Raw genomic sequence first — 14,095 nt, forward strand, 5'->3', positions numbered from 1 at the left:
CCATCTAACAGAATGTTACAGTATAGAATCCCATTCATGTAAGGTACCCATCCCATCTAACTGAATGTCACAGTATAGAATTCAATTCATGTAAGGTACCCATCCCAAATAACAGAAAGTAACAGTATAGAATTCCATTCATGTAAGGTACCCATCCCATCTAACAGAATGTCACAGTATAGAATTCCATTCATGTAAGGTAACCCATCTCATCTAACAGAATGTTACAGTATAGAATCCCATTCATGTAAGGTACTCATCCCATCTAATAGAATGTAACAGTAAAGAATTCCATTCATCTAAGGTACCCATCCCATCTAGCAGAATGTTACAGTATAGAATCCCATTCATGTAAGGTACACATCCCATCTAACAGAAAGTCACAGTATAGAATTCTATTCATGTAAGGTACCCATCCCATCTAACTGAATGTCACAGAATAGAATTCCTTCATGTAAGGTACCCATCCCATCTAACAGAATGTTACAGTATAGTATCCCATTCATGTAAGGTACCCATCCCATCTAACTGAATGTCACAGTATAGAATTCCTTCATTTAAGGTACCCATCCCATCTAACAGAATGTTACAGTATAGAATCCCATTCATGTAAGGTACCCATCCCATCTAACTGAATGTTACAGTATGGAATTCCATTTATGTAAGGTACCCATCCCATCTAACAGAATGTTACAGTATAGAATCCCATTCATGTAAGGTACCCATCCCATCTAACAGAATGTTACAGTATAGAATCCCATTCATGTAAGGTACCCATCCCATCTAACAGAAAGTCACAGTATAGAATTCCATTCATGTAAGGTACCCATCCCATCTAACTGAATGTCACAGTATAGAATTCCATTCATGTAAGGTACCCATCCCATCTAACAGAATGTTACAGTATAGAATCCCATTCATGTAAGGTACCCATCCCATCTAACTGAATGTCACAGTATAGAATTCCATTCATGTAAGGTACCCATCCCATCTAACTGAATGTCACAGTATAGAATTCCATTTATGTAAGGTACCCATCCCATCTAACAGAATGTTACAGTATAGAATCCCATTAATGTAAGGTACCCATCCCATCTAACAGAATGTTACAGTATAGAATCCCATTCATGTAAGGTACCCATCCCATCTAACAGAAAGTCACAGTATAGAATTCCATTCATGTAAGGTACCCATCCCATCTAACAGAATGTTACAGTATAGAATCCCATTCATGTAAGGTACCCATCCCATCTAACTGAATGTTACAGTATAGAATTCCATTCATGTAAGGTACCCATCCCATCTAACAGAATGTCACAGTATAGAATCCCATTCATGTAAGGTACCCATCCCATCTAACAGAATGTTACAGTAAAGAATCCCATTCATGTAAGGTACCCATCCCATCTAACTGAATGTCACAGTATAGAATTCCATTCATGTAAGGTACCCATCCCATCTAACAGAAAGTCACAGTATAGAATTCCATTCATGTAAGGTACCCATCCCATCTAACAGAATATTACAGTATAGAATCTCATTCATGTAAGGTACCCATCCCATCTAACAGAAAGTAACAGTATAGAATTCCATTCATGTAAGGTACCCATCCCATCTAACTGAATGTCACAGAATAGAATTCCATTCATGTAAGGTACCCATCCCATCTAACAGAATGTTACAGTATAGAATCCCATTCATGTAAGGTACCCATCCCATCTAACTGAATGTCACAGTATAGAATTCCATTCATGTAAGGTACCCATCCCAAATAACAGAAAGTAACAGTATAGAATTCCATTCATGTAAGGTACCCATCCCATCTAACAGAATGTCACAGTATAGAATTCCATTCATGTAAGGTACCCATCTCATGTAACAGAATGTTACAGTATAGAATCCCATTCATGTAAGGTACTCATCCCATCTAATAGAATGTAACAGTAAAGAATTCCATTCATGTAAGGTACCCATCCCATCTAGCAGAATGTTACAGTATAGAATCCCATTCATGTAAGGTACACATCCCATCTAACCGAAAGTCACAGTATAGAATTCTATTCATGTAAGGTACCCATCCCTTCTAACTGAATGTCACAGTATAGAATTCCTTCATGTAAGGTACCCATCCCATCTAACAGAATGTTACAGTATAGTATCCCATTCATGTAAGGTACCCATCCCATCTAACTGAATGTCACAGTATAGAATTCCTTCATGTAAGGTACCCATCCCATCTAACAGAATGTTACAGTATAGAATCCCATTCATGTAAGGTACCCATCCCATCTAACTGAATGTTACAGTACAGAATTCCATTTATGTAAGGTACCCATCCCATCTAACAGAATGTTACAGTATAGAATCCCATTCATGTAAGGTACCCATCCCATCTAACAGAATGTTACAGTATAGAATCCCATTCATGTAAGGTACCCATCCCATCTAACAGAAAGTCACAGTATAGAATTCCATTCATGTAAGGTACCCATCCCATCTAGCAGAATGTTACAGTATAGAATCCCATTCATGTAAGGTACACATCCCATCTAACCGAAAGTCACAGTATAGAATTCTATTCATGTAAGGTACCCATCCCATCTAACTGAATGTCACAGTATAGAATTCCTTCATGTAAGGTACCCATCCCATCTAACAGAATGTTACAGTATAGTATCCCATTCATGTAAGGTACCCATCCCATCTAACAGAATGTTACAGTAAAGAATCCCATTCATGTAAGGTACCCTTCCCATCAAACAGAAAGTAACATTATAGAATTCCATTCATGTAAGGTACCCATCCCATCTAACTGAATGTCACAGTATAGAATTCCATTCATGTAAGGTACCCATCCCATCTAACAGAATGTTACAGTATAGAATCCCATTCATGTAAGGTACCCATCCCATCTAACAGAATGTTACAGTATAGTATCCCATTCATGTAAGGTACCCATCCCATCTAACTGAATGTCACAGTATAGAATTCCTTCATGTAAGGTACACATCCCATCTAACAGAAAGTCACAGTATAGAATTCTATTCATGTAAGGTACCCATCCCATCTAACTGAATGTCACAGTATAGAATTCCTTCATGTAAGGTACCCATCCCATCTAACAGAATGTTACAGTATAGTATCCCATTCATGTAAGGTACCCATCCCATCTAACTGAATGTCACAGTATAGTATCCATTCATGTAAGGTACCCATCCCATCTAACAGAATGTTACAGTATAGAATCCCATTCATGTAAGGTACCCATCCCATCTAACTGAATGTTACAGTATAGAATTCCATTTATGTAAGGTACCCATCCCATCTAACAGAATGTTACAGTATAGAATCCCATTCATGTAAGGTACCCATCCCATCTAACAGAATGTTACAGTATAGAATCCCATTCATGTAAGGTACCCATCCCATCTAACAGAAAGTCACAGTATAGAATTCCATTCATGTAAGGTACCCATCCCATCTAACTGAATGTCACAGTATAGAATTCCATTCATGTAAGGTACCCATCCCATCTAACAGAATGTTACAGTATAGAATCCCATTCATCTAAGGTACCCATCCCATCTAACTGAATGTCACAGTATAGAATTCCATTCATGTAAGGTACCCATCCCATCTAACTGAATGTTACAGTATAGAATCCCATTCATGTAAGGTACCCATCCCATCTAACAGAATGTTACAGTATAGATTCCCATTCATGTAAGGTACCCATCCCATCTAACAGAAAGTCACAGTATAGAATTCCATTCATGTAAGGTACCCATCCCATCTAACAGAATGTTACAGTATAGAATCCCATTCATGTAAGGTACCCATCCCATCTAACTGAATGTCACAGTATAGAATTCCATTCATGTAAGGTACCCATCCCATCTAACTGAATGTCACAGTATAGAATTCCATTCATGTAAGGTACCCATCCCATCTAACTGAATGTCACAGTATAGAATTCCATTCATGTAAGGTACCCATCCCATCTAACAGAATGTCACAGTATAGAATTCCATTCATGTAAGTTACCCATCCCATCTAACAGAATGTTACAGTATAGAATCCCATTCATGTAAGGTACCCATCCCATCTAACTGAATGTCACAGTATAGACTTCCATTCATGTAAGGTACCCATCCCATCTAACTGAATGTCACAGTATAGAATTCCATTCATGTAAGGTACCCATCCCATCTAACAGAATGTCACAGTATAGAATCCCATTCATGTAAGGTACCCATCACATCTAACAGAATGTTACAGTAAAGAATCCCATTCATGTAAGGTACCCATCCCATCTAACAGAAAGTAACATTATAGAATTCCATTCATGTAAGGTACCCATCCCATCTAACTGAATGTCACAGTATAGAATTCCATTCATGTAAGGTACCCATCCCATCTAACAGAATATTACAGTATAGAATCCCATTCATGTAAGGTACCCATCCCATCTAACAGAAAGTAACAGTATAGAATTCCATTCATGTAAGGTACCCATCCCATCTAACAGAAAGTAACATTATAGAATTCCATTCATGTAAGGTACCTATCCCATCTAACTGATTGTCACAGTATAGAATTCCATTCATGTAAGGTACCCATCCCATCTAACAGAATATTACAGTATAGAATCCCATTCATGTAAGGTACCCATCCCATCTAACAGAAAGTAACAGTATAGAATTCCATTCATGTAAGGTACCCATCCCATCTAACTGAATGTCACAGAATAGAATTCCATTCATGTAAGGTACCCATCCCATCTAACAGAATGTTACAGTATAGAATCCCATTCATGTAAGGTACCCATCCCATCTAACTGAATGTCACAGTATAGAATTCAATTCATGTAAGGTACCCATCCCAAATAACAGAAAGTAACAGTATAGAATTCCATTCATGTAAGGTACCCATCCCATCTAACAGAATGTCACAGTATAGAATTCCATTCATGTAAGGTACCCATCTCATCTAACAGAATGTTACAGTATAGAATCCCATTCATGTAAGGTACTCATCCCATCTAATAGAATGTAACAGTAAAGAATTCCATTCATCTAAGGTACCCATCCCATCTAGCAGAATGTTACAGTATAGAATCCCATTCATGTAAGGTACACATCCCATCTAACAGAAAGTCACAGTATAGAATTCTATTCATGTAAGGTACCCATCCCATCTAACTGAATGTCACAGAATAGAATTCCTTCATGTAAGGTACCCATCCCATCTAACAGAATGTTACAGTATAGTATCCCATTCATGTAAGGTACCCATCCCATCTAACTGAATGTCACAGTATAGAATTCCTTCATTTAAGGTACCCATCCCATCTAACAGAATGTTACAGTATAGAATCCCATTCATGTAAGGTACCCATCCCATCTAACTGAATGTTACAGTATGGAATTCCATTTATGTAAGGTACCCATCCCATCTAACAGAATGTTACAGTATAGAATCCCATTCATGTAAGGTACCTATCCCATCTAACAGAATGTTACAGTATAGAATCCCATTCATGTTAGGTACCCATCCCATCTAACAGAAAGTCACAGTATAGAATTCCATTCATGTAAGGTACCCATCCCATCTAACTGAATGTCACAGTATAGAATTCCATTCATGTAAGGTACCCATCCCATCTAACAGAATGTTACAGTATAGAATCCCATTCATGTAAGGTACCCATCCCATCTAACTGAATGTCACAGTATAGAATTCCATTCATGTAAGGTACCCATCCCATCTAACTGAATGTCACAGTATAGAATTCCATTTATGTAAGGTACCCATCCCATCTAACAGAATGTTACAGTATAGAATCCCATTAATGTAAGGTACCCATCCCATCTAACAGAATGTTACAGTATAGAATCCCATTCATGTAAGGTACCCATCCCATCTAACAGAAAGTCACAGTATAGAATTCCATTCATGTAAGGTACCCATCCCATCTAACAGAATGTTACAGTATAGAATCCCATTCATGTAAGGTACCCATCCCATCTAACTGAATGTTACAGTATAGAATTCCATTCATGTAAGGTACCCATCCCATCTAACAGAATGTCACAGTATAGAATCCCATTCATGTAAGGTACCCATCCCATCTAACAGAATGTTACAGTAAAGAATCCCATTCATGTAAGGTACCCATCCCATCTAACTGAATGTCACAGTATAGAATTCCATTCATGTAAGGTACCCATCCCATCTAACAGAAAGTCACAGTATAGAATTCCATTCATGTAAGGTACCCATCCCATCTAACAGAATATTACAGTATAGAATCTCATTCATGTAAGGTACCCATCCCATCTAACAGAAAGTAACAGTATAGAATTCCATTCATGTAAGGTACCCATCCCATCTAACTGAATGTCACAGAATAGAATTCCATTCATGTAAGGTACCCATCCCATCTAACAGAATGTTACAGTATAGAATCCCATTCATGTAAGGTACCCATCCCATCTAACTGAATGTCACAGTATAGAATTCCATTCATGTAAGGTACCCATCCCAAATAACAGAAAGTAACAGTATAGAATTCCATTCATGTAAGGTACCCATCCCATCTAACAGAATGTCACAGTATAGAATTCCATTCATGTAAGGTACCCATCTCATCTAACAGAATGTTACAGTATAGAATCCCATTCATGTAAGGTACTCATCCCATCTAATAGAATGTAACAGTAAAGAATTCCATTCATGTAAGGTACCCATCCCATCTAGCAGAATGTTACAGTATAGAATCCCATTCATGTAAGGTACACATCCCATCTAACCGAAAGTCACAGTATAGAATTCTATTCATGTAAGGTACCCATCCCTTCTAACTGAATGTCACAGTATAGAATTCCTTCATGTAAGGTACCCATCCCATCTAACAGAATGTTACAGTATAGTATCCCATTCATGTAAGGTACCCATCCCATCTAACTGAATGTCACAGTATAGAATTCCTTCATGTAAGGTACCCATCCCATCTAACAGAATGTTACAGTATAGAATCCCATTCATGTAAGGTACCCATCCCATCTAACTGAATGTTACAGTACAGAATTCCATTTATGTAAGGTACCCATCCCATCTAACAGAATGTTACAGTATAGAATCCCATTCATGTAAGGTACCCATCCCATCTAACAGAATGTTACAGTATAGAATCCCATTCATGTAAGGTACCCATCCCATCTAACAGAAAGTCACAGTATAGAATTCCATTCATGTAAGGTACCCATCCCATCTAGCAGAATGTTACAGTATAGAATCCCATTCATGTAAGGTACACATCCCATCTAACCGAAAGTCACAGTATAGAATTCTATTCATGTAAGGTACCCATCCCATCTAACTGAATGTCACAGTATAGAATTCCTTCATGTAAGGTACCCATCCCATCTAACAGAATGTTACAGTATAGAATCCCATTCATGTAAGGTACCCATCCCATCTAACTGAATTTTACAGTACAGAATTCCATTTATGTAAGGTACCCATCCCATCTAACAGAATGTTACAGTATAGTATCCCATTCATGTAAGGTACCCATCCCATCTAACTGAATGTCACAGTATAGAATTCCTTCATGTAAGGTACCCATCCCATCTAACAGAATGTTACAGTATAGAATCCCATTCATGTAAGGTACCCATCCCATCTAACTGAATTTTACAGTACAGAATTCCATTTATGTAAGGTACCCATCCCATCTAACAGAATGTTACAGTATAGAATCCCATTCATGTAAGGTACCCATCCCATCTAACAGAATGTTACAGTATAGAATCCCATTCATGTAAGGTACCCATCCCATCTAACAGAAAGTCACAGTATAGAATTCCATTCATGTAAGGTACCCATCCCATCTAACTGAATGTCACAGTATAGAATTCCATTCATATAAGGTACCCACCCCATCTAACAGAATGTTACAGTATAGAATCCCATTCATGTAAGGTACCCATCCCATCAAACTGAATGTCACAGTATAGAATTCCATTCATGTAAGGTAACCATCCCATCTAACTGAATGTCACAGTATAGAATTCCATTCATGTAAGGTACCCATCCCATCTAACAGAATGCCACAGTATAGATCCCATTCATGTAAGGTACCCATCCCATCTAACAGAATGTTACAGTAAAGAATCCCATTCATGTAAGGTACCCTTCCCATCAAACAGAAAGTAACATTATAGAATTCCATTCATGTAAGGTACCCATCCCATCTAACTGAATGTCACAGTATAGAATTCCATTCATGTAAGGTACCCATCCCATCTAACAGAATGTTACAGTATAGAATCCCATTCATGTAAGGTACCCATCCCATCTAACAGAATGTTACAGTATAGTATCCCATTCATGTAAGGTACCCATCCCATCTAACTGAATGTCACAGTATAGAATTCCTTCATGTAAGGTACACATCCCATCTAACAGAAAGTCACAGTATAGAATTCTATTCATGTAAGGTACCCATCCCATCTAACTGAATGTCACAGTATAGAATTCCTTCATGTAAGGTACCCATCCCATCTAACAGAATGTTACAGTATAGTATCCCATTCATGTAAGGTACCCATCCCATCTAACTGAATGTCACAGTATAGAATCCATTCATGTAAGGTACCCATCCCATCTAACAGAATGTTACAGTATAGAATCCCATTCATGTAAGGTACCCATCCCATCTAACTGAATGTTACAGTATAGAATTCCATTTATGTAAGGTACCCATCCCATCTAACAGAATGTTACAGTATAGAATCCCATTCATGTAAGGTACCCATCCCATCTAACAGAATGTTACAGTATAGAATCCCATTCATGTAAGGTACCCATCCCATCTAACAGAAAGTCACAGTATAGAATTCCATTCATGTAAGGTACCCATCCCATCTAACTGAATGTCACAGTATAGAATTCCATTCATGTAAGGTACCCATCCCATCTAACAGAATGTTACAGTATAGAATCCCATTCATCTAAGGTACCCATCCCATCTAACTGAATGTCACAGTATAGAATTCCATTCATGTAAGGTACCCATCCCATCTAACTGAATGTTACAGTATAGAATCCCATTCATGTAAGGTACCCATCCCATCTAACAGAATGTTACAGTATAGAATCCCATTCATGTAAGGTACCCATCCCATCTAACAGAAAGTCACAGTATAGAATTCCATTCATGTAAGGTACCCATCCCATCTAACAGAATGTTACAGTATAGAATCCCATTCATGTAAGGTACCCATCCCATCTAACTGAATGTCACAGTATAGAATTCCATTCATGTAAGGTTCCCATCCCATCTAACTGAATGTCACAGTATAGAATTCCATTCATGTAAGGTACCCATCCCATTTAACAGAATGTCACAGTATAGAATCCCATTCATGTAAGGTACCCATCCCATCTAACAGAATGTTACAGTAAAGAATCCCATTCATGTAAGGTACCCTTCCCATCTAACAGAAAGTAACATTATAGAATTCCATTCATGTAAGGTACCCATCCCATCTAACTGAATGTCACAGTATAGAATTCCATTCATGTAAGGTACCCATCCCATCTAACAGAATGTCACAGTATAGAATCCCATTCATGTAAGGTACCCATCCCATCTAACTGAATGTCACAGTATAGAATTCCATTCATGTAAGGTACCCATCCCATCTAACAGAAAGTCACAGTATAGAATTCCATTCATGTAAGGTACCCATCTCATCTAACAGAATGTCACAGTATAGAATTCCATTCATCTATGGTACCCATCCCATCTAACAGAATGTTACAGTATAGAATCCCATTCATGTAAGGTACCCATCCCATCTAACAGAATGTTACAGTATAGAATCCATTTCATGTAAGGTACCCATCTCACCTAACAGAATGTCACAGTATAGAATTCCATTCATGTAAGGTACCCATTACATCTAACAGAATTTCACAGTATAGAATCCATTCATGGAATGTACCCATCCCATCTAACGTAATGTTACAGTATAGAATCCCATTATCCCATTCATGTAAGGTACCCATCCCATCTAACAGAAAGTCACAGTATAGAATTCCATTCATGTAAGGTACCCATCCCATCTAACTGAATGTCACAGTATAGAATTCCTTCATGTAAGGTACCCATCCCATCTAACAGAATGTTACAGTATAGAATCCCATTCATGTAAGGTACCCATTCCATCTAACTGAATGTCACAGTACGGAATTTCATTCATGTAAGGTACCCATCCCATCTAACAGAATGTTACAGTATAGAATCCCATTCATGTAAGGTACCCATCCCATCTAACAAAATGTTACAGTATAGACTTCCATTCATGTAAGGTACCCATCCCATCTAACAGAAATTCACAGTATAGAATTATATTCATGCAAGGTACCCATCCCATCTAACTGAATGTCACAGTATAGAATTCCATTCGTGTAAGGTACCCATCCCATCTAACAGAATGTTACAGTATAGAATCCCATTCATGTAAGGTACCCATCCCATCTAACGGAATGTTACAGTATAGAATCCCATTATCCCATTCATGTAAGGTACCCATCCCATCTAACAGAAAGTCACAGTATAGAATTCCATTCATGTAAGGTACCCATCCCATCTAACTGAATGTCACAGTATAGAATTCCTTCATGTAAGGTACCCATCCCATCTAACAGAATGTTACAGTATAGAATCCCATTCATGTAAGGTACCCATCCCATCTAACTGAATGTCACAGTATAGAATTCCATTCATGTAAGGTACCCATCCCATCTAACTGAATGTCACAGTATAGAATTCCATTCATGTAAGGTACCCATCCCATCTAACTGAATGTCACAGTATAGAATTCCATTCATGTAAGGTACCCATCCCATCTAACAGAATGTCACAGTATAGAATTCCATTCATGTAAGTTACCCATCCCATCTAACAGAATGTTACAGTATAGAATCCCATTCATGTAAGGTACCCATCCCATCTAACTGAATGTCACAGTATAGACTTCCATTCATGTAAGGTACCCATCCCATCTAACTGAATGTCACAGTATAGAATTCCATTCATGTAAGGTACCCATCCCATCTAACAGAATGTCACAGTATAGAATCCCATTCATGTAAGGTACCCATCACATCTAACAGAATGTTACAGTAAAGAATCCCATTCATGTAAGGTACCCATCCCATCTAACAGAAAGTAACATTATAGAATTCCATTCATGTAAGGTACCCATCCCATCTAACTGAATGTCACAGTATAGAATTCCATTCATGTAAGGTACCCATCCCATCTAACAGAATATTACAGTATAGAATCCCATTCATGTAAGGTACCCATCCCATCTAACAGAAAGTAACAGTATAGAATTCCATTCATGTAAGGTACCCATCCCATCTAACAGAAAGTAACATTATAGAATTCCATTCATGTAAGGTACCTATCCCATCTAACTGATTGTCACAGTATAGAATTCCATTCATGTAAGGTACCCATCCCATCTAACAGAATATTACAGTATAGAATCCCATTCATGTAAGGTACCCATCCCATCTAACAGAAAGTAACAGTATAGAATTCCATTCATGTAAGGTACCCATCCCATCTAACTGAATGTCACAGAATAGAATTCCATTCATGTAAGGTACCCATCCCATCTAACAGAATGTTACAGTATAGAATCCCATTCATGTAAGGTACCCATCCCATCTAACTGAATGTCACAGTATAGAATTCAATTCATGTAAGGTACCCATCCCAAATAACAGAAAGTAACAGTATAGAATTCCATTCATGTAAGGTACCCATCCCATCTAACAGAATGTCACAGTATAGAATTCCATTCATGTAAGGTACCCATCTCATCTAACAGAATGTTACAGTATAGAATCCCATTCATGTAAGGTACTCATCCCATCTAATAGAATGTAACAGTAAAGAATTCCATTCATCTAAGGTACCCATCCCATCTAGCAGAATGTTACAGTATAGAATCCCATTCATGTAAGGTACACATCCCATCTAACAGAAAGTCACAGTATAGAATTCTATTCATGTAAGGTACCCATCCCATCTAACTGAATGTCACAGAATAGAATTCCTTCATGTAAGGTACCCATCCCATCTAACAGAATGTTACAGTATAGTATCCCATTCATGTAAGGTACCCATCCCATCTAACTGAATGTCACAGTATAGAATTCCTTCATTTAAGGTACCCATCCCATCTAACAGAATGTTACAGTATAGAATCCCATTCATGTAAGGTACCCATCCCATCTAACTGAATGTTACAGTATGGAATTCCATTCATGTAAGGTACCCATCCCATCTAACAGAATGTTACAGTATAGAATCCCATTCATGTAAGGTACCTATCCCATCTAACAGAATGTTACAGTATAGAATCCCATTCATGTTAGGTACCCATCCCATCTAACAGAAAGTCACAGTATAGAATTCCATTCATGTAAGGTACCCATCCCATCTAACTGAATGTCACAGTATAGAATTCCATTCATGTAAGGTACCCATCCCATCTAACAGAATGTTACAGTATAGAATCCCATTCATGTAAGGTACCCATCCCATCTAACTGAATGTCACAGTATAGAATTCCATTCATGTAAGGTACCCATCCCATCTAACTGAATGTCACAGTATAGAATTCCATTTATGTAAGGTACCCATCCCATCTAACAGAATGTTACAGTATAGAATCCCATTAATGTAAGGTACCCATCCCATCTAACAGAATGTTACAGTATAGAATCCCATTCATGTAAGGTACCCATCCCATCTAACAGAAAGTCACAGTATAGAATTCCATTCATGTAAGGTACCCATCCCATCTAACAGAATGTTACAGTATAGAATCCCATTCATGTAAGGTACCCATCCCATCTAACTGAATGTTACAGTATAGAATTCCATTCATGTAAGGTACCCATCCCATCTAACAGAATGTCACAGTATAGAATCCCATTCATGTAAGGTACCCATCCCATCTAACAGAATGTTACAGTAAAGAATCCCATTCATGTAAGGTACCCATCCCATCTAACTGAATGTCACAGTATAGAATTCCATTCATGTAAGGTACCCATCCCATCTAACAGAAAGTCACAGTATAGAATTCCATTCATGTAAGGTACCCATCCCATCTAACAGAATATTACAGTATAGAATCTCATTCATGTAAGGTACCCATCCCATCTAACAGAAAGTAACAGTATAGAATTCCATTCATGTAAGGTACCCATCCCATCTAACTGAATGTCACAGAATAGAATTCCATTCATGTAAGGTACCCATCCCATCTAACAGAATGTTACAGTATAGAATCCCATTCATGTAAGGTACCCATCCCATCTAACTGAATGTCACAGTATAGAATTCCATTCATGTAAGGTACCCATCCCAAATAACAGAAAGTAACAGTATAGAATTCCATTCATGTAAGGTACCCATCCCATCTAACAGAATGTCACAGTATAGAATTCCATTCATGTAAGGTACCCATCTCATCTAACAGAATGTTACAGTATAGAATCCCATTCATGTAAGGTACTCATCCCATCTAATAGAATGTAACAGTAAAGAATTCCATTCATGTAAGGTACCCATCCCATCTAGCAGAATGTTACTGTATAGAATCCCATTCATGTAAGGTACACATCCCATCTAACCGAAAGTCACAGTATAGAATTCTATTCATGTAAGGTACCCATCCCTTCTAACTGAATGTCACAGTATAGAATTCCTTCATGTAAGGTACCCATCCCATCTAACAGAATGTTACAGTATAGTATCCCATTCATGTAAGGTACCCATCCCATCTAACTGAATGTCACAGTATAGAATTCCTTCATGTAAGGTACCCATCCCATCTAACAGAATGTTACAGTATAGAATCCCATTCATGTAAGGTACCCATCCCATCTAACTGAATGTTACAGTACAGAATTCCATTTATGTAAGGTACCCATCCCATCTAACAGAATGTTACAGTATAGAATCCCATTCATGTAAGGTACCCATCCCATCTAACAG

Source organism: Ambystoma mexicanum, chromosome 4p, assembly GCF_040938575.1.
Source record: "Ambystoma mexicanum isolate Mex_15411 chromosome 4p, UKY_AmexF1_1, whole genome shotgun sequence".
In the NCBI taxonomy this organism is placed as follows: Eukaryota; Metazoa; Chordata; class Amphibia; order Caudata; family Ambystomatidae; genus Ambystoma; species Ambystoma mexicanum.